Here is a 26,924-nt window from a genome sequence, read left to right on the forward strand (position 1 = left end):
TTCTGTGAACTGCTTTGGGGAAAAGAGCAGCATATAATATACATATTACCTGCACTCTTCTTCCAAACTCTGAACCTTTTCCTGGACTAGTATGTTACATTTTGGTAAAAAGTTGGGGTTCGGGGGTGGGTTCTGTTGTTTTCACTTAAGTTTTTCAGGTACGGATGCATAAGGGATAGTGATCATATAGCAGAGAGGCAGACTGCTTGGCAATGTGCTTTCCTGCATCTAAGTGTCACTTGGCCATTTGGTTGCTCTTAGGGTGTGTATAAGTCTCCTGGCCTCACGGAGCTCTGGCTGTGAAATGCAAAGGGTCACACTGCCTTCGTCACTGGAAAATGAAATGAGTCAGTGCATTTGAGACAGCTTTATAACTGAAAAAAAAAGCCACATACAGTTATGATTCTTAAGGCGGAACAACAAAAGCAAAAAGACGTTATTTACCCCTTTCTTCTTAGTCTACATAGGGCAGATACACAGTTATGTTACATTAAATTGTTGTTGCATTATTAAGTATTTAATAAATATCCTACAATTAAAAGCAAATTTTTTCAGACCTTTGATCAGATGGTATGAGACCCAGGCATCAACAGGTCAGACTTTTCTCTCTGGAAGGATCTGTGTCCATTTTCCTCACGTATCTGCTGCCCACCTGGCCAGAAGCAGAGTCTGAGTGTTTGTATCTGAGGGAGAAGTTATTCCACAGTGAACGTCTAAATATCTTAGAATTTTTCTTCTGCTACTATGGAATCTTCTTAGAATAACTAAATTTTCACTTATGAAAAATTATATTGGACCTGTCACATTCATTGACTACCCTCAAATAAGATTTTATTGTAACTTAGAAATATAATTATAATTTGCGTAACAATCTAAACTTTATGTGCTGAAATATGCATTTTAGCAAATGATATATATATGTGCTGAAATATGCATTTTAGCAAACGATATATATATATATATATAGACACACACACACACATATATATATAAAATGCATAATGCCTGTACACTTTTTTTTTTTTTTGTGGTATGCGGGCCTCTTACTGCTGCGGCCTCTCCCGCCACGGAGCACAGGCTCAGGACACGCAGGCTCAGCGGCCACGGCCCACGGGCCCAGCCGCTCCACGGCACGCGGGATCCTCCCGGACCGGGGCACAAACCCACGTCCCCTGCGTCGGCAGGCGGACTCCCAACCACTGCGCCACCAGGGAAGCCAGCCTGTACACTTTTTATATGAAACAAAATAGTTTTATGTGACTTATGAACAACAAATGCGATACTACTGACTTAGTTTTAAAATTTTGGTAGTCCTCAAGTCTAAGCAGACAAGATTTAAGTTTGATATGACCTTAAAGAAAGGAAAACTTAAATAATTTATCAGGTCCCACCGGTTTAAATGGACACAACTGCCAAGGCAGTGTGACGTTTGGAAATAGGTTATTAGCTGGCTAATAATGGGGCAGATAATTAACACTGAAGTTGCCTCTTCAGTCGCAAATATGGGAATGAGATCTATTTTGTAAGGATGTTTTGAGAAGTAAGTTAAATTGCATGTCTAAAGACCCAACAAATTCCCTGACATGAACTAGGTCATCAAAGCGTCAATGCCACTTCTACCTCTATAATGTACACAAAGATATATCATAAACAAACAATGCCATCCTTTTTTAGTTACCTCTCAGAATCATGCTATAAGTATTTAAATGCATTGAGATAAACTCATAGGGAAGGGAGGAGTTGGATCATCACTTTCCTTGCTCTCAGGACCTTACCGTTACGACCACCATCCCCTGGAAACTTTTGCTCATGAAAACCAAGTGCTGAGGCTATTACTCAGCCATAAAACGGAATGAAATTGGGTCATTTGTAGAGATGTGGATGGACCTGGAAACTGTCATACAGAGTGAAATAAGTCAGAAAGAGAAAACCAAATATCGTATATTAACACATATATACGGAATATAGAAAAATGGTTTAGATGATCCTATTTGCAAAGCAGAAAAAGAGACACAGACGTAGAGATCAAACGTATGGATACCAAGGGGGGAAGTGGGGTGGTGGAATGAATTAGGAGATTGGGATTGACATATGTACACTATTGATACTATATATAAAATAGATAACTAATGAGAACCTACTGTATAGCACAGGGAACTCTACTCAGTGCTCTGTGGTGACCTGAATGGGGAAGGAAATCCAAAAAAGAGGGGATATATGTATACACATAGCTGATTCACTTTGCTGTACAGTAGAAACTAACACAGCATTGTAAAGCAACTATACTCCAATAAAAATAAATTAAAAAAAAAAAGCAGGTACTGAAATTTCTAGATCTGTTTCCTATGCAGAAACATTTAAATGAACACCCAAACTACTTACTTGTTCTTTTCCTCTTATGATCTGCTGCTGGTGGAAGTCACAAGGCACTTTGATCATTTGCTGGTGATCTACATCAGAACAGGTAATAAGAACGGTTTGCTAGAATCAAGTCTCCAGTCAAGAAAGGTCATGGGATGAATAATGAACTGGCAAAGAGCTCAAGCTTTAGGCTGAGGTCTTCCAAAGTTAAACAGTCAAGATGGAGGACCCAGATAAACCATCTGGGCCACAAACGGACGTGTAGCTCTACAGCTAGTGGTGAGACAGATTCAAAGTATTCTTCTAAGTTAAGACTTTCATTTTCACTATCAATGACTTATTTGCAGTAACTTTTCTTATTAACATGAAAAACTTAGAATTTTTTTCCCAATGCTCTTTCTTATCACACTTGTATCCAAAATGTTTCATATTCAGTATAAGAATGACTGAGTGGAGTACTTTCTGTGAGATTTTTATATTCTCAACAGTAAACTCAACATATTTATATCTCTGGCTTTCACTTTCCAAGACTCCCTTCCCTCAATAACTGCCATTTGGAGATATGGTTCCTTTTGAAGCTCGACCGTCTGGTGATGTAACTTCCACAAGAGGGCACGTTTTTTCCCAAAAGTAAATTTTCTTACATCAGTCTTCTCACTTCCTGTTCTAACTTCACAGTCACCTTTAGCTGTGCTAAGACCTCAAAGCATAATTTTAAGGAAGTTGGGTTTAGTACACCTAAAGATGAAAGAGACCAACATGCCTTCAACAGTTGCGGGCAAATTCAGCCCCAAATCGTATTACGGTTCAGCTACAGGAATTCAAAAGGACCAAAACTCTGTCAACTGTAAAGCAAACTCATTATGGACTACATATAGGTAACAACTTGATAAAATTTTCATTTGCTTTGGAAAGAATGAATATCATCTCCACCTATGCCATCTGCTAGATGATCGCCCAAAAGTGCTTGTAGCCACAGAGATATAAAACAACAGAATCTAAACATAATAGAGCCATATGCTTAATTATTTCAAGAAAAACGCTCAATATAAGATGGGATTTCCAAGTCTTACTGTCAAAAGCAAATTTGTACCGATTCAACTTCAGCTGGAAAATTTCTCATGGAACCAATTTTTCAACCCATTTTAAACATCTCGCCTTAAATTATTTCAAAAATAGGAAATCTGGGTCGTAGGCCTGGATTTTGACATATTGTCTGGCAGGTCTCATTTTTCAGATAAAATGTGTTTCCTGGAATCTTTGGGATAAAGTATGTTCCCATAGAAACCATGCTATATTTAGAGGTTGCTTCTCTGACGAAGGACTAACTGAGAAACAAGATAGATGTGACCAACAGTGGGGCCTAAAAATAAAAATCGGCTATAATTCAGAACTATAGCCAGCACACAAATTGATAGCATTCACACTGACAACATAAGGAATTCAAAGTACTAAAATGTGTGTATATTATGTTTAAAACACATCTAGAAGAATGCTTGTATTTAATTTTTTTTTTCTCACTACACTCAGAATTCAGCTCTTTTCATTCAGGAGTACCAAGATTTTTAAGAAAATAACAAAACCTTAGTTTGAGAGCTTAGACATTACCCAGTTCAGTACAGTACAACCTTTTTTTCTTCTTAGAGAAAATATGATTTATTGCAGTATAGTTGATTTACAATGTTGTGTTAGTTTCAGGTATACAGCACAGTGAGTCAGTTACACATATGCATATAACTGTTCTTTTTCAGATTCTTTTCCCAAATAGGTTAATACAGAATACTGAGTAGAGTTCCCTGTGCTATACAGTTGGTCATTGTTGATTATTTTATATGTAATAGTGTGTAGATGTTAATCCTAAACTCCTAATTTATCCCTTCCCTCCATATTTCCCCTTTGGTAGCCATAAGTTAATTTATAAGTCTGTGAGTCTGTTTCTGTTTTGTAAATAAGTTCATTTGTATCTTTTTTTAGATTCCACATGTAAGTGATGTCATATGATACTTGTCTTTCTCTGTACGACTTATTCACTTAGTATGATCATCTCTAGGTCCTTCCATGTTGCTGCAAATGGTATTATTTCATTCTTTTTTATGGCTGAGTAATAGTCCATTGTTATGTGTACCACATCTTCTTTATCCATTCATCTGTTGATGGACATTTAGGTTGAGGTTGCTTCCGTGTCTTGGCTATTGTAAATAGTGCTGCAGTGAACATTGGAGTGCATGTATTTTTTCAAATTATGGTTTTCTTTGGATGTGTGCCCAGGAGTGGGATTGCTGAATCATATGGTAGCTCTATTTTTAGTGTTTTGAGGAACCTCCATACTGTTTACCACAGTGGCTGTACCAATTTACATTCCCACCAACAGTGCATGAGGGTTCCTTTTCTCCATACCCTCTCCAGCATTTATTGTTTGTAGACTTTTTGATGATGGCCATTCTGACCACTGTGAGGTGATACCTCATTGTAGTTTTGATTTGCATTTCTCTAATAACAAGTGATGTTGAGCAACTTTTCATGTGCCACTTGGCCATCTGTATGTCTTCTTTATGACCCTCTAATTTAACAGAGGAAACCACCACAATTCAGAGGTTTAGAAAATTACCACAAGGTCACAGGCCTATTTAGAAGGCAGATAGGGATGAAAAATACATACCCCATTCCAAGCCTTCATGTCCACTGCATGATGCACACGTGGTAAACTTGAGATTGTCTCTGGCAGGCACATTAACAATCAACAGCTTAATTTTCCATCTACTTCTCTGTGATACCTGGAATCTTATCTTTGGAATGGACCTTAATCTTTAAATAGAAGTATATGTTAAAATCCCAGAAAATTAAAATTCTTCTTTAAATATAGTTTGCCCCACAGACAAACCATTAAAGTAAGACATTATCATTGGTGATAAGCCTAAGTGGGTTTTCAGAAGGAAGAGTTCATCTGTCCTCTGCAGGAGAAGGTCCAAAGCAGAAGATGCTGGAGATGTCACCGTCTTGCCCCATCTCCCCCCTTCATGGGAGCTGCCCTTTGAGATGGCCATTTGGTGGGCAGTCTCTGCTCCTGAAAGAATGCGCTGGGGGTCGCTTGTCTTTCTAGAGTTGTTAAATTGCTACTGTGAAATGTCCTTAGGAAAGTGGTAATAAAATCTGCAACTGCTAATTCTCAAAGCCGTTTACACTCCTAAGTCATTAGCCAAGACACTGAAATGCCAGGCTTGGTGCCCTGTCTGATCCAAAACACACAAAGGCTCAGCTGACCTAGATATTCAAGGCAGCACCTGGGCCTTGGACCTCTCCTCACTCTAGGACCTGCATTCTAGTTCCTCTCTTCAGTTCTCTCCCTTTGTGATTATGTCTAGCTCCTTTGGTCTCTCTCAGATACAATGTAACTTTCTTTCATGGAGACAGTGAGATTTGAAATGAGAGGAGTCCAGACAGCCCCTTTCAGCCCTCCCCTTATTTCCCAGATGGGAGACGGAGGCCCCGGAGGCCATTCTGTCCCTCCCACTCCTCCCCCTGAGGAAGGTGACCCAGGGCAGCATCTCTGAGCATCTTTAGACGCCACACAAACTGAAGCATATCAAACAAGCATGTTGTAGGAAACCTGTTTTTTCTACATTAAATATTTTCTGGCATTTATTTTCTAGTATAGATATGGTCTCAAATAATGAAACCAGAGTTGGCACCCAAAAGCCTTGGATGGTTGAGAGCCCTGGATATTGGTCTTTAAACATGTATAAATGTGTATGTTGTCCTGACACAATGTTCCCTACATCTGATAAAAGGATAAACGATTTTAAGTAAAACAAGAGAGATTAAGATTAGACATTAAGGAAAAAACTCTAATAAAGGCAGAGAGGGATTTATGCTGGTCTATGAAGCCCTCTGTTGATCTCAGCTCACACTATGCTATGCTCCGTCTCTCTGGTTTCTTTTTGCTCCTCGAGCCCACCCAAATACATTGTGTATTTTGCATCTGTGGGTCTCTCTGCCCAGAGTGCTTTTCTCACTTCCACATGTCAGGCTGCCTCTTGTCATTCTGTTCTCAGCGTTGGTGTTACCACCTCTGAGAAGCCCTCTCTGACTGCCACAGGGTTAGGCAACTGCTCAGGGACCACCACATTGCCCTGGTTGAAGTCTTTGCATGTGATTTTCCATGAGGTGTTTTAATTTCTTAATTGTTCATTATGGGTCTATCGCGTGCCTTCTGTTCCGCTGAGATATACCCCCTCTAACATATATAAGGATATGCTGTGTACTTAGCTTTTGGACCTTAGATCAAACAGAGAACACTGCCTGGCATTTCAAAGTCTCAGTCAGTGGCTTGGGCATGTAAACAAGGTTTGAGAATTAGCAGTTACCGATTTATTTACCACTTTCCTAAGATGGATTTCACTGACCCTAACTGCACTGTCATTGTCACTTCCCAGTGCCCAGATCAGTGTGCAGCGCATACTTGTTGAATGAATTCAGTGTTTGTTGAATGAATGTATAAATGTACATGATTTTCTGAAAGTGGCTGTGGAATAATCCTTCTTTTGGAGATAACAACTTAATCATTTTAACTTCATTCTTATAAGTTTTCAGGGACTAGGGTTGAATGTAAGAGCTGGAATTGACCTAAAAGAGGGTCTAACAAACCCAAGTGCTAAATTTTACAGAAGGAACTGAGGCCAAAGAGGCAGCCTGAGTAGAGGCCACACAGATGACCTGCATCTGTGACTCCCGGCCCACCCTCCTTTCTTGACCTGCTCTGTTGCCCGAAGTGACCATTTCCCAGGCCACTACATCTGGAAGCTTTACCATATTCCAAAGAGTCTTGTCTCTTTTTTAGATGATTGAGTCTCATAACACTTGGAAGCATCCCAGAGCATGGAGACATTCAATCAAGAATGAGGAAACATTTTGTTCAACATAAACTTTTCCTCTAATCTTCTTTTTAGCTTCAGATCTTTACATGCTTTGTATGAATCTTCTCACGTACCTCAGGGAGTGATCTGATTTTCCAGTCAAGCTGTTTACCTCTTTGGAGGTTACCGTACAATGTGGTTTAATTTTTTTTTCTCTTCTGTATTCTACTCCTTTATGAAAGGAAGATAATACTTCCTCAGAACAAAGGAAAGGGAGTAGTGGTTTTACTAACACATGCTACACGCTAGACGGAAGAATGAGCTGTAGTTCAGATCAATAGATTAAACTCAACTGCTTTCTGAAATAAAAGAATTATCTTAGTATTTTGATACCCAGAGGGACTTCAATCAAGATATGATTAACAAAGGATCTGATTGATGTGTCAAGAAGGACTTGGCAAAAATTCACCAAAGGAACCTTCTTCAGGGTATAGTAATATCCACAAGCTGTACTAGGATATAAACAGGTGTCTATCACTATAGTGCTTTAAAATTAAACATTCTAAGCAATGTTTCTCAAATGTTATTGTGCTTATGAATCACTTGGCGATCTGGTTAACATGCAGATTCTGATTCATTAGGTCTGGGGTAGGACCTGAGAGTCTGACTTTCTCACGGGTACCCAGGTGTTTCACAAGCTGCTGGTCCCATGGACCATGCACCATGGACCACCCTCGGTGTTGCAAGACTCTACACTACACTGTCCAATATGGTAGCCATTCTCCACATTGTGGCCATTTCAATTAACTTAAGTAAAAACAGTTCACTTCCTCAGTCACATTTCAAGAGCTCGGAAGTTCTACTGAACAGATTTACTAAGGAAAACACAATGTATTAAACCGAGTCGCCACGATCTCGCCGCCTCTCTTTCCTAGCTGTAGGCTGCCAGCTTTTATTGGGAGAATAACAAGCATTGGTTGGATAAGCAGTGTGTTTGAAGCTGGGGGAGATGGGGCAGAAGAGAACCAGGGAGAAGAGTTGTTGAGGCATCCAAAGAATAAAGGTATTTCAAGGAGGGTGAGGTCAACAGGCTCAAATTTTGCCAAGAGGACAAATAAGCTAAGGTTTGAAAAGTGCCCATCGACTGTGGCAGCATGGGCAGAGGAAGAGGCAGTAGTTGATGGAATATAGGATTAAACTAGGGTTGTTAACGATGGAAGCTTTTTGCTTATTTCCATGGTAAAATTTTTAAATGCTGGTCTTGGACCACAAAGGAGAGACTGGCCATGGGGATATACTGGTTTTGAATTTTCAAGTCAAAATGGGCCCTACGGTAACCTAGTTCATGCTTTGACTATTCAGAGAACTCAAATAAATACCATTAGCCATCAGAGATTTCAGAGTCTCCAGTTCCGAGGAGCACATCTCAAGCCTTCAGAGAAACCTCAGATTTCCTTCCGGCTAAGCAGAAAAAAATAATAACTTTGTCTTTATTACACCAGTAATTACAGAACTCTTCGCTTTCTTTGTGGGCTCCAGTTAGGATGAAGAGCAATTTCACCGATCACCTTTTACTCAAAATCTCACCAGACCCTTAAAAATAAACTCTCTTTTCAAGGAAAGGCCAAGCCCTAAGGGATGTTGTCAATCAAAATCTGACACCTTGTTCAGAGTGTGAAGATCAGTTTTAATTCGGTGCTCAGCCCAACCTCCTTTTCAGAAATTACATTCATTTCCCTATTATTAGTAAATTTTAAAAAAAGAATACAAAAGCTGATAGAACTTGGTGGTGGGCACAGCTGAGTACATTTTCCTGCTACTACAGCAGGAAAGCCCTTTCAAGGAGAATGGCATGCGTTACACTTGAGGATGGACAGAGTTGACTCTCCAGGGGTAATGTTGAGCCTGTGACACTCTCAGAATATTGCCTTCCTGATTGCTCCAAATTGCTAACAGACCATTGTGTCATTGTGTTACCTGGTGGCACAGGAAGGCTGACCTGGTACTTGAATTGGACTCCTGGGACCTGTGGGACACTGGAGTTTGGACTCAGGTGGGCACCATATCATTTTGGGCAAGACAGAATCTTTGAATCCCTTTATTTTTAAAATAGGCAGCATATCGACTGTGCCCATTTGACTGATAGCTTCTGTGAGGGCAAAGTGGAGATCTGAATCCTGGGGTCTCGGGCCCACTCTTCACTCACTCGCCTTTCCCCGATTCCCCTTCTGGGAGCAGGAACCCCTCGGGCTTTGGGGGAGGGAGGGTTTCTGGGGCCCCTGAGTTGGAGTGGGTCACATTGCATAGTCTTCAAGACCATGTAGCTCATGTTGAAAATTAAAGTTTTTGGCTTTTCTTGGGATTTCCCTGGCGGTCCAGTGGTTAGGACTCCGGGCTTTCATTGCTGAGGGCCCGGGTTTGATCCCTGGTCAGGGAACTAAGATCCCACAAGCCACATGGCACAGCCAAAAAATAAAGTTTTTGGCTTTTCTTTAAAAAAAATCAATAAATAAAATAGGCAGCATATAATTTTTTCCCTGTCCTAAGAGGCTGTTTTTAAAGGAACGAAATGCAAAACTGACAGATACATCCAAAGCATCTTGAATTCATAAGATAGCGCCGCAGTGCTGACCTAGTTGATGCTGCAGCCGTGCTCTGAGATTATGGCTGGGATTTTTCTTTTCAGGCATTTTTAAAAATCTGAGTTTCGGGCTTCCCTGGTGGCGCAGTGGTTGAGAGTCCGCCTGCCGATGCAGGGGACACGGGTTCGTGCCCCGGTCCGGGAAGATCCCACATGCCGCGGAGCGGCTGGGCCCGTGAGCCATGGCCGCTGAGCCTGCGCGTCTGGAGCCTGTGCTCCGCAACGGGAGAGGCCCCAGCAGTGAGAGGCCCGCGTACCGCAAAAAAAAGAAAAAATAAAAGCATCTTGATTTCATAAGATAGCGCCGCAGTGCTGACCTAGTTGATGCTGCAGCCGTGCTCTAAGATTATGGCTGGGATTTTTCTTTCCAGGCATTTTTAAAATCTGAGTTTCTGATGATTAACTAGTGGATTTCAGTCATGGGGACGTTGGCTCAGTGGGGACTTAGTGTTCTCATGATTAATTAATTTTGGCTTAATGATGGGCCCTGGGGAGAAAGATGGAGCCAGGAAAGATGGGACCGAGGAAATGGACTCCACCCAAGGGGCTTGCCCCTGAGGGCAGGTGGGCAGTCCAATGACCCATCCAGAGGAAGTGACGGACTCTGGCAGGTTCAGCCTGGTGTGAAGGATGAAGAGGCGGGAGGAAATCCAGGCGGTGGATGTAACCCAAATCCGGGAAGATAGAGGCAATGAACCTGGTGGTGTTCTTATTCTCACATGGGCCCAGTGAAAGGACAGTCAGAGGGTAAGGCAGAGTTTTCAGCTTTCACCTACATCAGAGTTAACTGGGCAGCTTATTAACACAATACTTCCTGACAACCTGTGGATGGGGCCAGGTGTCCATACTTTCAACAAGCCGCCAGGTCGTCCTGATTTATCCCGATGCTGTCCTTCAGAGGACCACTTCCAAGAAGGGTGAGAGTGGGCCTCATCCTTCCAGGTGTCAGGGGAGCACGTGAAAGGGCTGGAGTTTACTTTGGGGCCATATCCCTAGAAGGAAGCTGAAGTTCTAGAGAAGAAACTGAGGCAGAGTCACAGCTTTATGGAGCAAAGCAACAGACAGGTAGGTAGAAAATAACTAACTTGGTGGCCAGGCTCACTGCATACATATTGGCCAAACATCCTGCCCCATTTCCTGTCCTGATTATGGTCTGAGAGCTATGACCTTAGAGGCAGGGCTTACAGGCAGATCAAAGTCTGGGATGTGGGGATACTTCACATCTAAATTAGCCTCACTGTGTGTTTCTAGCTAAGTGATTTCTGCTTTGAAGTAACAATACCAATACAAGTGTCTTGAATAAGATGAGAAATTTCTTCTCTCACGTTACAAGAGATCCAGGGTGGGTTTCTCTTGAGCACCCAGAGCTGGCAGAACTCTGCGCTGGTTTCCCCGTGAGTCTCATGGCTTTCTTCTCAAGGCTACAGAATGGCAGCTGTTGTTGCGGTTTTCAGGTCCTCACACAACCTTGTGGAGAGGAAGAAAAAAGAACTGTATCCCCTTAGTCACTCATTATCAGGAAAGAAAACATTTCTGGAAGCCCTCCAGCAGACCTATCTTTACACCTTTTTGGCCAGAAAGGGTTGTTTGTTGACCCCTCCACCCATCTTAACACCCCCATGGTTCATATCCGGTGGCCGGAAAAAGGGCTCCCTTCCCTGTCCCCCACTACTGAAAGTATTGTGGTGCAGTGTACCGGGAGGGAGCAGGGAGGTCTCCTCAGGAGGCAATCAGTGGTGTCTTCATCACTCCTCTCAGGAACATGATTAAAGGATTCTAAATGCTGGGAAAAGGTCCCTGTACAGTTTACTGCATGAACTCCTTATGGTCTGTGTGTTATCAAATGATGGCAGTAAAGTTCACGTTAAGGAACTAAGCTTTTGCACATAACTCAGAGCACTGCCAATCCTCCATTCGTCCTCCCCTAGGACACAACGTAAATTCCCAGCACACACCCTCCCGTGCAGGACCCTGCGAGCCTTCTCTCAGGGTCATCTCAACCTTTGTGTTGAGAAGTACAGAGTTGTACTTCTTAACTTGGGCATTTTCTCACTTTCCTTTTTTTTTTTTTTTTTTTTTTAAGCGGTACGCGGGCCTCTCACTGCTGTGGCCTCTCCCGTTGCGGAGCGCAGGCTCAGCGGCCATGGCTCACGGGCCCAGCCGCTCCACAGCATGTGGGATCCTCCCGGACCGGGGCACGAACCCGTGTCCCCTGCATCGGCAGGCGGACTCTCAATCACTGCGCCACCAGGGAAGCCCCTCACTTTCCATTTTTGAAAACAAAGATTCCTTCTTCCAACCTCCTTTTTATTTCATATTAATCAAACTCATCTCAGATATTGCAACTCTAATGTACTTCCTCCTTCAGGGGAAAGTGAAGAAACATTTCTTCAAAAGTGCTGTAGGAAGGTAGGCTGGGTTCTGTTTTTGAAATGAGATGAAGTCGTGTTTTTCTGCCTGCTCATGAAAATGTCTTGCCTGATAAATCAGTTCTGTGAGTCATGCAACTTAGAAACCCATAGACTTCCTGCTTGATTCCAGTAATGATTCATAATTTTATCGTCTAGTTTGTGCTTTAAAGCTATTTCAAGAAGATAAATACATGCGGTAAGAATGTCTTAGTTGATTTTTGTATTCCGTCTTTCCCTTTCCTTTCCCAACATTAAAATAAAGAAATGAAACATGATCTCAATATCAAGACAATCTAAACTGTTGGGGGAGGTAATCAAGAGGATGTGACCACTGGTTGGCCCACAAACTGGACCCAGGCAGTAGAAGGCTCCTCCCTCCCTCCCCTGTCCTTGGAATGAACACTCCACTTGCCTTCCCGGAGCTGGAAGAGGAGATCTTATAAAGACCTTGTAAAGAGCTGGAAGAAAAGATCTACAGTCATCAAGACAGTATGGTACTGGCACACAAACAGAAATATAGATCAATGGGACAGGATAGAAATTCCAGAGATAAACCCAAGCACCCATGGTCACCTAATCTGTGACAAAGGAGGCAAGAATATGCAATGCAGAAAAGACAGCCTCTTCAATAAGTGGTGCTGGGAAAACTGGACAGCTACATGTAGAAGAATTAAATTAGAACACTCCCTACCACCATACACAAAAATAAACTCAAAATGGATTAAAGACCTAAATGTAAGGCCAGACACTATAAAACTCTTAGAGGAAAACATAGGCAGCACACTCTTTGACATAAATCACAGCAAGATCCTTTTTGATCTACCTCCTAGAGTAATGAAAATAAAAACAAAAATAATCATATGGGATCTAATTAAACTTAAAAGCTTTTGCACAGCAAAGGAAACCATAAAGAAAACAAAAAGACAGCTCTGAGAATGGGAGAAAATATTTGCAAATGAAGCAACTGACAAGGGATTAATCTCCAAAATATACAAACAGCTCATGCAGCTCAATATCAAAAAAACAACCCAATCAAAAAATGGGGGAAAGATCTAAATAGACATTTCTCAAAAAAAAGACATACAGATGTCCAACAAACATGAAAAGATGCTCAACATGACTACTTATTAGAGAAATGCAAATCAAAACTACAATGAGGTATCACCTCACACCAGTCAGAATGGCCATCATCAAAAAATCTACAAACAGTTACTGCTGGAGAGGGTGTGGAGAAAAGGGAACCCTCCTACCTGTGGGTGGAAATGTAAATTGGTGCAGCCACTATGGAGAACAGTATGGAGGTTCCTTAAAAAACTAAAAATAGAACTACCATATGACTCAGCAATCCCACTGCTAGGCATATATCTGGAGAAAACCATAATTTGAAAGGATGCATGCACCCCAATGTTCATTGCAGCACTATTTACAATAGCCAGGACATGGAAGCAACCTAAATGTCCATCGACAGAGCAATGGATAAAGAAGATGTGGTACATACATACAATGGAATATTACTCAACCATAAAAAAGAACGAAATAGTGCCATTTGCAGAGATGTGGATGGACCTAGAGATTGTCATACAAAGTGAAGTAAGTCAGAAAGAGAAAAACAAATATTGTATAATATCGCTTATATGTGGAATCTAGAAAAATGGTACAGACGAACTTATTGGCAAAGCAGAAATCGAGTCACAGATGTAGAGAACAAACTTACGGTTACCAAGGGGGGAAGAGGGGTGTGGGACAAACTGGGAGATTGGGATTGACATAATACACGACTATGTATGAAATAGATAACTAATGAGAACCTACTGTATAGCACGGGGAACCCTACTCAATGCTCTGTGGTGACCTAAATGGGAAGGAAATCTAAAAAAGAGTGGATATATGTATACATAAAACTGATTCACTTTGCTGTACAGCAGAAACTAACACAACATTGTAAAGAAACTATACTCCAATAAATTAAAAAAAAAAAAAAGAGGACGTGACCACTGGTTGTTGCCCCATGAGCTGGACCCAGGCAACTGAAGGCTCCTCCCTCCCTCCCCTGTCCTTGGAATGCACACTCCACTTGCCTTCCTGGAGCTGGAAGAGAACATCTTATAAATGCTCCGCCCCTATACTTATGGTGGTCCCTCCAACGTGTAGAAAGAGAAAAAATAAGATTCCCCAGATGCCTGCTACACAAATGGATCTAAAGGAGGCAATTGGTCCACAGGGTCTGCAGTAGCTCTTAAGCCCAACACTGACACCATCTCGATAGAAACAGGAACAGCAGAAGTCTGTGGGCTGAACTCAGAGCACTTTGGCTGGTGATCACCCAGGAGCCCTGGCCATTAACCCTCTGAACTGACAATTGGGCTGTTCTAAAGAGGTTAACCCTATGGCTTGGACAATGGAGAGCCAAGGGGTGGATGATAAAATAAGCCCTTGTGGGGTCAGGATATGTTCAGAGACACTTGGGTTTGCCTGCAAGAGCCTGAGTCCTCACTGTCTCCCATGTCCCAGCTCGTAAAGCACTGACACCCCCTTGGTAATCAGGAAATGGATGCCCTAGCTTGGGTAGGACCCCTAGCGACTGATCCTTCAGTAAATACAGCAGATTGAGTGCAAAGAAAGAGTGGCCACCGGAGCGCCCTGGTGGGATGCCATATTGCTAAGGGTGCTGGGTTGTCCTTGGAAGACAGTGACTCAGTTAAAGCAGTAGCAAGATGTAACAAGATGTCCTGGGTGTCCTCAACAATGTCCAAGGCAAGTGCCAAAGGAATTTGGGGGCATCCTCCGGAGACCGCACCTGGTAAGGGATTGGCAAATGGATTATATCGGGCCCCCCCCCCTTATATGAGGATTCTAAATGTGCCCTAGTTTGTGTGGATACCTTGTGTGGCTTAACACAAGCTTTTCCCTGTCGCCAAGCCAGCCAGGCTACCTCCATTGTGGGGTTAGAGAAGCTGAGTACCATGGGTAGATGCCCTCATCGAATAGACAGTGATTAGTGGTCACATTTCAAAGGTCGTGATAGGCAAGCCTGAGCAAAAGACCATGACATTGATTGGAGGTTCCGTCTCCCCTGTAACCTGCAAACCGCAGGGTTGGTAAAAAGAAAGAATGGACTCTTAAAGCAGCAGATGAAATTACTAATAGGTAAAACCACTTTGGCCAGGTGGACTAAAGTACTGTCCCAGGCTTATTACATTTGAGTGATCCGACACTAGGGCCTATTGCCCCATATGCCAGAATGGGGACCCCTGCTGAGACAACCAACACCATGCAGGCATAGAAGTCACCAGAAACAGCCATTGCCCGGACTCTCGCTGTGGATGAACAAGCTGTGCTGTTGGAAACACCAAGCCCCGTCACGCCTTGGTGAGGCATTATCTATTGGAAGTTAAGGTAGGACGTCCCGCTGAGATGGGAGAGCTACTTTGTACCCCTGGGTGCGGGGGCGGGGTGAAGACTAGTCAGTTTCCAGTGGGGTCCCATTGTCCTGCTGCAAGCGGAACACGTACCATTGAAAGAGGGGAGAAGGTGAGGGTCCTGCTCTGGCATATCCCGCTCCTCGTCCATCTCCTCTGTCCTGACAGTGGTGCCTCTCCGGGCCGACAGCTATGAAACGCAACCAGGTCAAGTTCCTAAAGCTGCTAGACTCCCTCTTCTCAAGGCCAGCTGAGCATGTTCTGTTTTCCAGTTACTTTTGGCCACTCTCTATGTCCCTACCTGGAGGATATTATAGCACACATAGAAGCCGTAACTAAGTTCACTCACAAGCCTTAAATAACATAAAATGACGTAAAAATGAAGAACCCGGAGGGACCTCTTGTAGAAAAGCATACTCTTACTATTTGCAAGTTTTCTGTAACCACACTCTCTCCCCATCACTTTGCTACGCCAGCCTCTCTTTGCCAGGTACTTTGATTTTTTTTTTTTCTTTTGCCTAGAGTACTTTGATTTTTAATTTGAAAGAGAATGTTCTAGATAGCATATATCCAGAAAAAGCTACCTACCTCCAATTGTAAAAAAAAATACATTGGCATTCTCATGAATCAAAATCTCTTACAAAGAGTAGAACGGTGGTGGTTACCAGGAAGGGGGTGGGGAGGGATGGGAAGATTTGGTCAAATGGTACAAACTTCCAGATGAATTAAGTTCTGGGGATATAATATACCACATGGTGATTATAGTTAATAATACTGTATTCTATATTTGAAAGTTGCTAAGAGGCTGTATCTTTCTCATCATTAAAAAGAAATGATAATTAGGTGATGGAGATGTTAGCTAACACTATGGTGGTAATCATTTTGCAATATGTAAGTGTATCAAATCAACACGTTTTACAACTTAGACTTATACAAGGTAGTATTTCAATTATATCTCAATAAAACTGGGGTGGGAGAGAGAACACATGTAATAAAGGGTTCTACTGACTTTCTGTGCTGTGAACATGTTTTATCAGTGAGCAGATATGCTGCCCAGTAGGTGTTAAAGGACAAATGTAATTAAGATGTGCTACTTGGGGGGAAAAAAAAACCTCTTATGAGTCTGATTAGAGTTAATTCATTTTCTAAAAGTCTGATCATACCTGAAGCTATAAAACTGGTTTCTTAAATACACATATTTGAAGACTGTATTTTGCATCCCCAGGAAGCCCACTCTGAAACAGTTTGGCACTCTTGTGCACCACAGTACTATCAGTTGGAAGAGATGTGTAGAGGCAACCCAGCTTTCCATCTAGTTGTACAAATTGTTTTGGAATTAGTGGGAATTGGTTGAGTTTATGAAGAATCCCAATATCCCCTAGACTTTGTTTTTTAATCAAACATTAGAACTATACCAAGGAGTTCTAGTTGATTGGATGGCCTTTGAGAAATGATTCAGTCTTTACTATATTTATTTATCAGTAATAAATGTTATTTTTAAATTATTATGCTTAAAAAGAGATTTTAGGATACCTATATAAGTATCATAAAGCTAACAAAATCACTCTAGTCAGAATATCTTGAGTTCTTTAGATTTAAGATCCATCATATGGGATATATACATCTCGATTCTCTACTGGGCATAAAGCAAAGCCAAGACATTTGGGTGTAGATTTTTTTAAATCTATAAATATAATGACCTATATAGACTATATAGTCACACCTATATAGTGCAGCTAGTCTTTTCTTTTGTTATTTAGAGAAGCTGGTTTTTTTTTAACTGACGTATAGTTGATTTACAATGTTGTGTTAGTTTCTGCTGTACAGCAAAGAGATTCAGATATATAGATAGATAGATATATATACATTCATTTTTATGTTCTTTTCCGTTATGGTTTATCATAGGATAATGAATATAGTTCTCTGTGCTATATAGTAGGACCTTGTTGTTTATCCATTCTTTATTTAATAGCTTACAGCTAATCCCAACCTCCCACTCCAACCCTCCTCCACCCCCCTCCCCCTTGGCAACCACAAGTCTGTTCTCTATGTCTGTGAGTCTGTTTCTGTTTCATAGATAGGTTCATTTTTACCATATTTTAGATCCCATATGTAAGTGTTATCATATGGTATTTGTCTTTCTCTGTCTGACTGACTTCACTTAGTATGATCATCTCTAGGTCCATCCATGTTGCTGCAAATGACATTATTGTCTTTTTTATGGCTGAGTAGCATTCCATTGTATATATGTACCACATCTTCTTTATCCATTCATCTGTTGATGGACATTTAGGTTATTTCTTTATCATGGCTATTGTGAATAGTGCTGCTGTGAGCATAGGGGTGCAAGTACCTTTTTGAATTACAGCTTTGTCTGGATATATGCCCAGGAGTGGGATTGCTGGATCATATGGCAACTCTACTTTCAGTTTTTTGAGGAACCTCCATACTCTTTTCCACAGTGGCTGCACCAACTTACGTTCCCACCAACAGTGTAGGAGGGTTTCCTTTTCTCCACACCCTCTCCAGCATTTGTTATTTGTAGACGTTTTACGGATGGCCATTCTGATCGGTGTGAGGTCATTCCTCATTGTAGTTTTGATTTGCATTTCTCTAATTAGCAACGTTGAGCATCTTTTCATGCACCTATTGGCCACCTGTTTGTCAAGAAGCCATTTTTCAAAATATAGAAAATGGTGTAAAATGTGCCTTTTGCAACTTTCAAAATTGTTTAATAAGTTTGAAGATATTTGAAATAGTATTTTTCAAGGAGATTGGAGTCAGGTTTTACTTCCTCTTTCTATTTGTACAGCAAGTACATTTTAAAGTTAAAATTACTTCTGTAATGTTGAAGGAGGTAGAGGAAGGTAACACCAATATCCTTAGGTGGTTTCCAGCGGGTGATTAGTGTTATGGGGTGTTATCGGCGTAGCATGTCCCCCATCTCTTCCTATTGCCCACATCACATTTGGGGGATTATTTTACTTTGGTTTAGGAATTTTTTTCCCCTACAGTCTGATTAACTCAAAACCATTCATTTGAGTTATAGTGGTTGGCATACCAGCTAGCAAGGCATTTCCTTCACTCATGCTGCCTAATTCCTGGCATTGTACGTGTTTGGCTGGGGGAAAAAAAAAAGGAGGGAAGCTTTTTCATCTGTGCTTCCTTGATGAGCTAAGATTCTCTCCTGACTCACACTTTGGGATTCCCTTGAATCATTTCACTTCCTGCTCTTTGGGGATTCGTAAGGTGCATCATAGTTTCTGAATATTTCAACTGCATACAGTCTTGCTTTGCCTACTCTAAAGTCTGTGACTCACATATCTAAGTAATTAATTTTCCTAGAGAGAACTAATTTCCCATTCCTTTTACTTTATTTTTAAAGATTTTTTTTGATGTGGACCATTTTAAAGCCTTTATTGAATTTTTTACAATATTGCTTCTGTTTTTTTTTGTGTTTTGGTTTTTTGGCCACAAGCCATGTGGGATCTTAGCTCCCGGACCAGGGATGCAACCCCGCACCTCCTGCATTGGAAGGCGAAGTCTTAACCACTGGACCACCAGGGAAGTCCCCCCCATTCCTTTTAGACAGATCTTTTCCTCTTCTTCTCAAGGTGTTCAAGTGTTTTCGATCGTTTGTTTGTTCATTTATTTAATCCAATTAATCTGAATTAATTAATAGCTTCTGCTATTACAGCCATATTACATTTGTAACTTGAATATTCAAAAATGGAATGAACAGGGAATTCTACTCAATATTCTGTGATAACCTATATGAGAAAACAATCTGAAAAAGTATATGTATATGGATAAATGAATCACTTTGCTATACACCTAAACTAACAAAACATTGTAAATCAACTATACTCTGATAAGGTACGTGGGCCTCTCACTGCTGTGGCCTCTCCCGTTGCGGAGCACAGGTTCCATACACGCAGGCTCAGTGGCCATGGCTCACGGGCCCAGCCGCTCCGCGGCACGTGGGATCCTCCCGGACCGGGGCACGAACCCGTGTCCCCTGCATCGGCAGGCGGACCCTCAACCACTGCGCCACCAGGGAAGCCCCAGAATAAACTTTTTAATCAGGGACATCATATGATTGGATTTGCACTTTAGAAAGATTGCCTTGGCTGCACAGAAGAGAATAACTCTGGGTCAGAGGTCAGTTACAGGCTGGAAAACCATTTTAGACAAGATTTAAACTAAGGCAGTGGAAACGACGATGTAGAGCAAAGGAAAGATTCGGGAGATTCTGCAAGTAAGATCGTCAGACTTCAGGGCGGTTAAAGGTCTGGGGGTTAAAGGTATATGGGTGGACACGGCGGGGAGGGAAGAGCAAAGGAGAAGGAGAACTTGAGAGTTTTAAACAAATTTCTGGCAAGGGTGGAAAATCTGGATATTTGATAAAGTCTGACTAACTTAGGGGATAAAGGAAAACAAGGGCAGGGGATGGATGGTTGGAGGGTGACAAAGACTTTCTCATTGGTAGAAGTTTAATTTGGTTTTTCTGAGCCCTCTTCTGTCAAGGCTTCCTGCCCGGGCCCTGTCTTTGGTCTGCCAAGTCCAGTTTTAGCAAGAATCCTGCTGAGTCAGTTTAGAGAGAATCTCCCACCCTTGATATCTGATCACCCTCAGTGTCTAATCACAGTAATCAGTTTTTAGCAGGAATCCTGTGAAAATGGTTTAGCAAGAGTCACCCCTGCCCTTGGTGTCCCCTCTTAGTAATTTTCCGTACACTGGCCCCTCTCACTCTGCTCCTGGGCTACACATCTCCAGCTGCCTTTGTTGTATTTGCAGTTGAGCCCAATCTCTCTCCCCCATTGTAAAAGTCTTGAGTAAAGTCTTCCTTATCGTTTTAACAAATACAATTTTTTCTTTAACAATGGGGAAAATCTCTCTGGATCTAGTTACTTCCATATGCCTCTAAAGTTTAGTTTATGCATACACCTTCTAACTAGCGTATGGCTAAATAACATGCCTAGATCTTGCACTGCAGGGGTTTATCAGGCATTATGACGTACACAGTCCAGCCGTTTATGCCCCAAGAACCTAGCAAGCTGGCTTCCTCCCCTTAATTAAAAAAAAGGAAAAAAAAAAAGTGGCAGTCTAACACCCACTATGTGGCAGCTCATACAATTCCTTCCTTAAACACTTTACAATCATCTTACAGGGGGCTAAAGCAGCAACACTCCTGTGAGACCCGGCAAGCCTAGAGGAAAGAGAGACTAACAGTCTTGGGAACACTTTGAGGTTGAGGTCTAGTAAAGACTACTTTTCTGTTTCTAACCTCAACTTATTTAAAGGAAGCTATTGTAACCATCCAAATTTGCTGTTGTAGCATGCAAGCTTCTTGATAAATAAAGGAATGGGCATGGCTATGCTGTAAAAAAATCTTTTTTTCAAGGACACTGAAATTTGAATTTCATGTCATTGTCATGTGTCCCAAAACAGACTTTTTTTTTTTTAACCATTGAAAATGTAAAAACCATTCTTGGCTTACAGGCGTACAAAATCAGGCGGTGGGCCGCATTTGCCTTATGAGCTGTAGGTCGTTTGCAGACTTGGTAGTAATAAAATGTGGGGATTCAAAAACTGTGTTAAGTGTGGGACCTGGGGGGGGGGGCGGTGCGGTAGAGGGACTTCACAGGCTAACTTCTAATACTGTAACATATGTGAAAGCAGTTTCCACTGATTTTTAGTCCAAGTGGCCAAGCCCAGGAATGGTGACAGCAGAGTGGTAGGGACCGCGGTCCAGGCCGCTCACCACCCTACAAGCGGCTGGTGACGCAGTCCCCTCTTCGAGGATCGGACAGAGCGTGGACAGCATCTTCAGGGACGCAGAGATGGAGGTTTAGCTCAGCCGACCGTCGGACGGAGCCCCGCAAACCCAGAGCAAAACAAACGCCCTCGGCCGGCCGCCAGGCGGCGCCTCTCCGGGTGTCCGCAGGCGCGTGCACGCACGCACGTTTCCGGCCCGCGCTCTACTGCGCATGTCTGGGAAAGGGGCGGAGCGGCGACTGATGGGTGGGCCGAGGTTCCAGCGAGGCTGAGGAGCTCCTCGCCGGTGGGCGGGTACACTGGGGCCGCCCTGCGTCACTTCCGTCGGGGAAGGACGGAGTTGGGGGAGGGTGGCGTCCCGGCTGTCGCGCTGCTGTTTGTGCTGGAAGCTCAGCTGATGGCAGCTGGCCGGCCGAGGGGACACCTGTGCCGGGAAGAGGCGCGTCGCCACTGCCGCCTAAGTAGTTGCGGCCTGCATCCCGGTAAGTTGCCCGTGGGGGGCCGGCGGGACGGTAGGCTACGGGAGAGGGCAGCTGGGTCGCCCGGGCACTCGTCTGGGATTCCAGGTCTTATCTCTCCCCGGAGGGTGCTTCCAGGGCGAGAGAGCGGGGAGACGCCCGGCCCCGAGGACGTCCCCGGATCCAGGCTCCGGAGGCGGCCGGCACCGGAAGGAGCCCTCGGGTCCCGGGCCTGATGGGTGCACGACGCTCTCCACCTCCTCGGACCCCGTGGGCTTTGCTGGTCCAGACGCGCAGACTGTTTCGGTTTCTCTGGTCCCGCCCCGCGTTGCCTGTCCCACTCCCCAAGCCTCCCAGCCTAGGTTCCGAGTCGGCCTGGCTTCCCCTGGGTAGTAGGTTCTCCAGCAGTTCGCGGGAACCTGTTAAAGCGATGTCCCTATTCTACATCATTCTCCACTGTCGGCGCATCTGGTTTGTCGGCTGCTCCTTGTTTTTAATTATCAGCAGTTTCTTTGTAACCCTACCCACGTTGAATTCTGCCCTTGGCTGCTGTTGCTTCAGGCGGATTGAGGTGCGTGCTTTTTGAAAGGTGTGGATCAGTGTGTTGGAGTGTTTCCCCCGCTGTCGTGTCTGCCATCATGCCGGGAGGAACCTGGTTTCTACGCCCAATACAATAACTTTCAATGAAAGTGGTGACACCTAGGAAAAACTTGGACGTGGCATGAGGAACTATCACATTATCCTATTTAAAGTGAAGTTTTTAGTTCCAGTAACATCCCAGTTGGACTGCATCCCAATCTACAGTCCCAATTCTTGAGCTTTCAAAAATGACAAAAGTAGGTTTTAGTGTATCGAGAAACTGCTGTTAAGACAGTGAAATATTAATAATTTTGAAATCCGGGAGTTTAAAAAAAGTATATCACACTGTGAACCGAGAGTTTAATGCCGCTTATGAGACAGGTGTTTCAAACCCATTGCAGTTATTGTGTTAAATGGCTTGTGCAAATTAGTTGTACTTTGAACATAAGAACGTGCTCTTATTTCAGGATTTTTATTAAACTTTTTCTCAGGGTTGCTCACTTTGCTGTTTCTGTATCAGATCTAAATTAAAACCTTGAAAGCATTGTCCTTTTAACAAGTGATGTTGGCTGAAAAGATCACTTTCACTAGCTTGTATATTTACTTGCTTCAGTGTACCTTGAGTTGTTTTTTTGCTTAGCAATAATGACACAGGATTTGGGCCAAAGGGTACGTACTGTCTTGCTTGTGAAACATTAATTTGTGTAAAGGTCATAGAACTCTTAGCCCAACATCTTCCTATCATGTCTTAGTTCTAACCTTTCTTTCCCATGTCTTATATTCTACTTTATTCATTATCCTTGCTTTTTAGAAGTGCCGTTGCCCTGAGTTTTTCGGGATATCTTTTGTCCTGTGCTTTTTTTGTTTTCTTGGAAGACTACCTCTTCCTAACTTTGAATGGCAGTCAAGGCTCTACCCTTGTTCTCTCTACACCAGAGTGTTAAAATTTGAAACCCAAGGAGTATTTTAGTAGTTCCATGAATATCCTGAAATGTCTTGGAAAATATAGTGTATATATGCAAATAAGCATTTTTCAAAGAAGAGGAGCTTTTATCAAGTTCTGGGATCCCCACATTCTCAAGAAGTGTTACTGTACACCCTTCTTCGGTAAATTCAGTCTTATGGTTTTAGCTGTCACTGTGGTAATAACTCCAAACATGATTCCACAGCCTGTGTTCCTATAGTACATCTCCATTTGAATATCCCACTGTTAACTGCATCCTGTAAGTCCAAGAGATTTTTATTAAATTGGTCCCCTTCCCAGTTATCTCGTATTCACAAATGGCACTCTTGCTGTTTCTCGGTTTAAAAACACTTAAGTTGTCATGACACCTCCCTCTCCTTACCCCATTCTTTCCTGTCACCAAGTCCTGTGTTTTGTTGTTTACCCCACTTTCAAAGTGTGGCTCAAAGTAATCCTTGTTTCCATTATAGTACCTTTACCTTAATTCAAACCCTTGTCACTTCATGTCTGCATTATTGCAATAACTCGGCGAAGTCCTCCATACATTCATTCTTTCCATCGTCAGTGGAGCCTCCACCTCGAAGTTCCCTTATTTCTTCTAGTTAAAACGTCATTCCATTCTCTAGTGGGGGGTCTAAGCCTCACTCTTCTATTTGTATCTCCATTGTATTTGTACTACCCTATAAATAGGGAGTCTGGTCCTCCCTGCTCTTTTCTCAGTTGAGATGGCACTTCCCAGTTTACTTTCTTTATCTGTTTGCAATCTAACTTTCGTCCCAGCTGAAGTTGCTCTCCAAACCTTTGTCTGCATTTACTAGTGTTGTGATTTGGGAGCAGTTAAATTCAGCTTGTTGATTTTGTTGACAGCTCTCTCTGTTGAGTAATTTTTACTTGACAACTGTAGTTTCTAGACAGGTGTATTAAAATAGTATGATCATGAGATCGTCTTGTTTTCCTTTAATTGTTCCCTTTTTCAAATTTGCTTTATATGCTGTATTTCAATGCCAAGTCGATAGGTGTATTCATAATTGGTCATGAGGATTATCTCTTAATGGAAAGAAACATTGCAGATCCCTTACCTCTAAGCTATGTAGCTCTGTCCTCTGCTTGAGTCTTAGGCCCATGTCTACCACCTTTCCCACTTCTTACTTTCCTTTAACTACCTTATTCTTGCTATTCCTGAATAGACAAAGCTTATTCCTGTCTCCAAAGCCTTGGTTGCTTCTTCCTCTTCCTTGAATGCTTTTTACCCAAAAACTTTTAATTAGGTACCGCTTCATTCAGGTCTCCAGTAACATGTCAACTCAGTTCTTCTCCTGACCACATCAACTAAAATAGCACTTTCTGTGCCCTTTCTCCCCAACCCCCAGCTTTATTTTTCTTCATGGCACTTCTCGACCTGTTGCTATACATTATATTAGTTATTTGTTTATTAATAAGTTGTCTTTTTCTCCAAGACCTAGGAGACTACCTGAGGTTTAATAAGTGAGTGGATTATTCCTTTTACTATGAAATAGTATCCCTTTTTAATCTTATTTCATGCTTTTGCCTTAAATTTGCCTTAAAGGGCTTTTTGCTTTCTTTTGGTAATATAGACCTGGTATATATTTTCCCCTATTCCTTTATTTTTAACCTTTCTTTATCATTATATTACAGGAGTGTCTAGTAACTAGTATGTAGCTGGAGTTTTCATTTCTAAAATTTGCTCTTCCTGTACACTCTGTACAGTTCTCTTTTTTTTTGTTTCCTTATTTTTGTCCCCTCTATCATTGAATGTTTTAAACCTACTGAATTTTTTTCTATTATTTCTAATCTTGGTTACACATTTTCCTGTTAGGTATACTTGCTGGTACTCCCTTGAAGTGATTCTTTTGACTGTGAGTTAATCTTCAGTGGTGGTTGCTGAGTGTGGGAGTCTCTTGCCGTGAGCTTTGGAAGTGTCCTTCCATGGTAGTTTCAGTGGACTAGCAGAGGCCCCATGGAGTTCACTAGCTCTGACTAGTTTTCATTTGCTTAGGGTTTCTGCACCATAAAGGTAATGTGACTGCAGATCCAGGCATGTGATTCCTCTTCAACTGTGGATTTCCCACTGTTGGTTTTGTTTTGTTTTGTTTTGTTAACTTTATTGTGGTAAAAAATATATCATAAAATTTACCACCTTAACCATTTTGAAGTGTATAGTTCAGTGGCATTCAGTGCATTCATGTTGTAAAAAAAAATCTCCAGTACTTTTTCAGTCTGCAGAACTGAAACCCTACCATTAAACAACACCTCCCCTCTGACCCCTTCCTCCAGCCCCCTGTAACCATTATTCTACTCTCTGTCTCTGAATTTGACTGCTCTAGGTACCTCATGTAAGTGGAATCACACAGTACTTGTCCTTTTGTGTCTGCCTTATTTCACTTAAGCTCATGTCCTCAAGGTTCATGCATGTTGTAGCATGTGACGGGATGTCCTTCCTTTTTAAGGCTGCATAATATTCCATTGTGAGCATATACCACATTTTGTTTATTTAACTGTCCGTGGACATTTGGGTTGTTCCCACCTCTGCTATTATGAATAGTGTTGCTATGAACAGAGGTGTAGAAATATCTTTTTGAGGCCTTGCTTTCAATTCCTTTGAATATATACCTAGAAATAGGATTGCTGGATCATATGGTAGTTCTAGTTTTAATATTTTGAGGAACTGCTATACTGTTTTCCATAGCAGCCACACCGTTTTACACTCCCAGTAACAGTGCTCAGGAGTTCCAACTTCTCCACATCTTTGCCATCACTTGGTATTTTCTGGTGATTTGTTTTCTTTTTGGGGCTTAAACAACAGAATTTATTTCTCAGATATTTTCTGTTTTGTTTTGCTTTGTTTTGTTTTTTATCCTAGCCATCCTGATGAGTGTGAGGTGATACCTCATTTGGTTTTGATTTGTATTTCTCTGATGATCAGTGATGTTATTCATCTTTACATAGGCTTGTTCACTGTTTGTATGTCATCTTTGGAGAAATGTCTGTTCAAATCTTTTACCCACTTTTTAATTGAGTTTTTTGGTTTTTTTGTTGTTGAGTTGTAGGAGTCCATTATTGGTTTTGAGTATGGCTTTTTATCCACGAGTACTTTAGTTGTATTTTATCATGTTGCTTCTGTCTTGGGGATTGTGAGGCTTATTAATTCGGCTTATTACATTGACTGCAAGTCCTGAGGGGTTCAGAAGAGCCAGGAAAGCAGATAGTATGCTTCTTTTCTCTCCTTCCCTCTATAAAATTGGGTGTTTTAAAATAATATGCTTACATTGCTGTTTAGACAGATTTTAGTTTGGACTGTCACCTTCTGAAGAGTCACGATGGGTTCTTGGTTTCTGTCTTGTTCCGTTACTCCATCTGTCAGCGATCTGCTGGAAGCAGATCTAATGTCATTCCTTTGCTTATCATACTTCATTGACAGTTCGATCTTTAATCTCCTTGG

The 26,924-nt window shown here is 42.1% G+C and overlaps 1 protein-coding gene across 4 annotated transcripts in view; it reads left to right on the top strand.

Annotated features, from left to right (window-relative positions):
* Positions 1-26,924, top strand: part of PNPLA8 (patatin like phospholipase domain containing 8) — a 134,960-nt gene that overhangs the window by 57,585 nt on the left and 50,451 nt on the right. Inside the window, exon 1 of one of the 4 annotated variants that reach the window (XM_029234144.1) lies at positions 21,809-21,945. The exons of 2 other annotated variants lie outside the window; for them this stretch is intronic. The gene's annotated coding sequence lies outside the window, so the exon portion shown is untranslated. Of the gene's footprint in view, positions 1-21,808; positions 21,946-26,924 lie in introns of those variants that run through there. One more of the 4 variants, XM_029234140.1, reaches the window with a different exon arrangement.

This window comes from Monodon monoceros, unplaced genomic scaffold (assembly GCF_005190385.1).
Source record: "Monodon monoceros isolate NGI ecotype Baffin Bay Population unplaced genomic scaffold, NGI_Narwhal_1 Super_Scaffold_2, whole genome shotgun sequence".
NCBI classification, from domain to species: Eukaryota; Metazoa; Chordata; class Mammalia; order Artiodactyla; family Monodontidae; genus Monodon; species Monodon monoceros.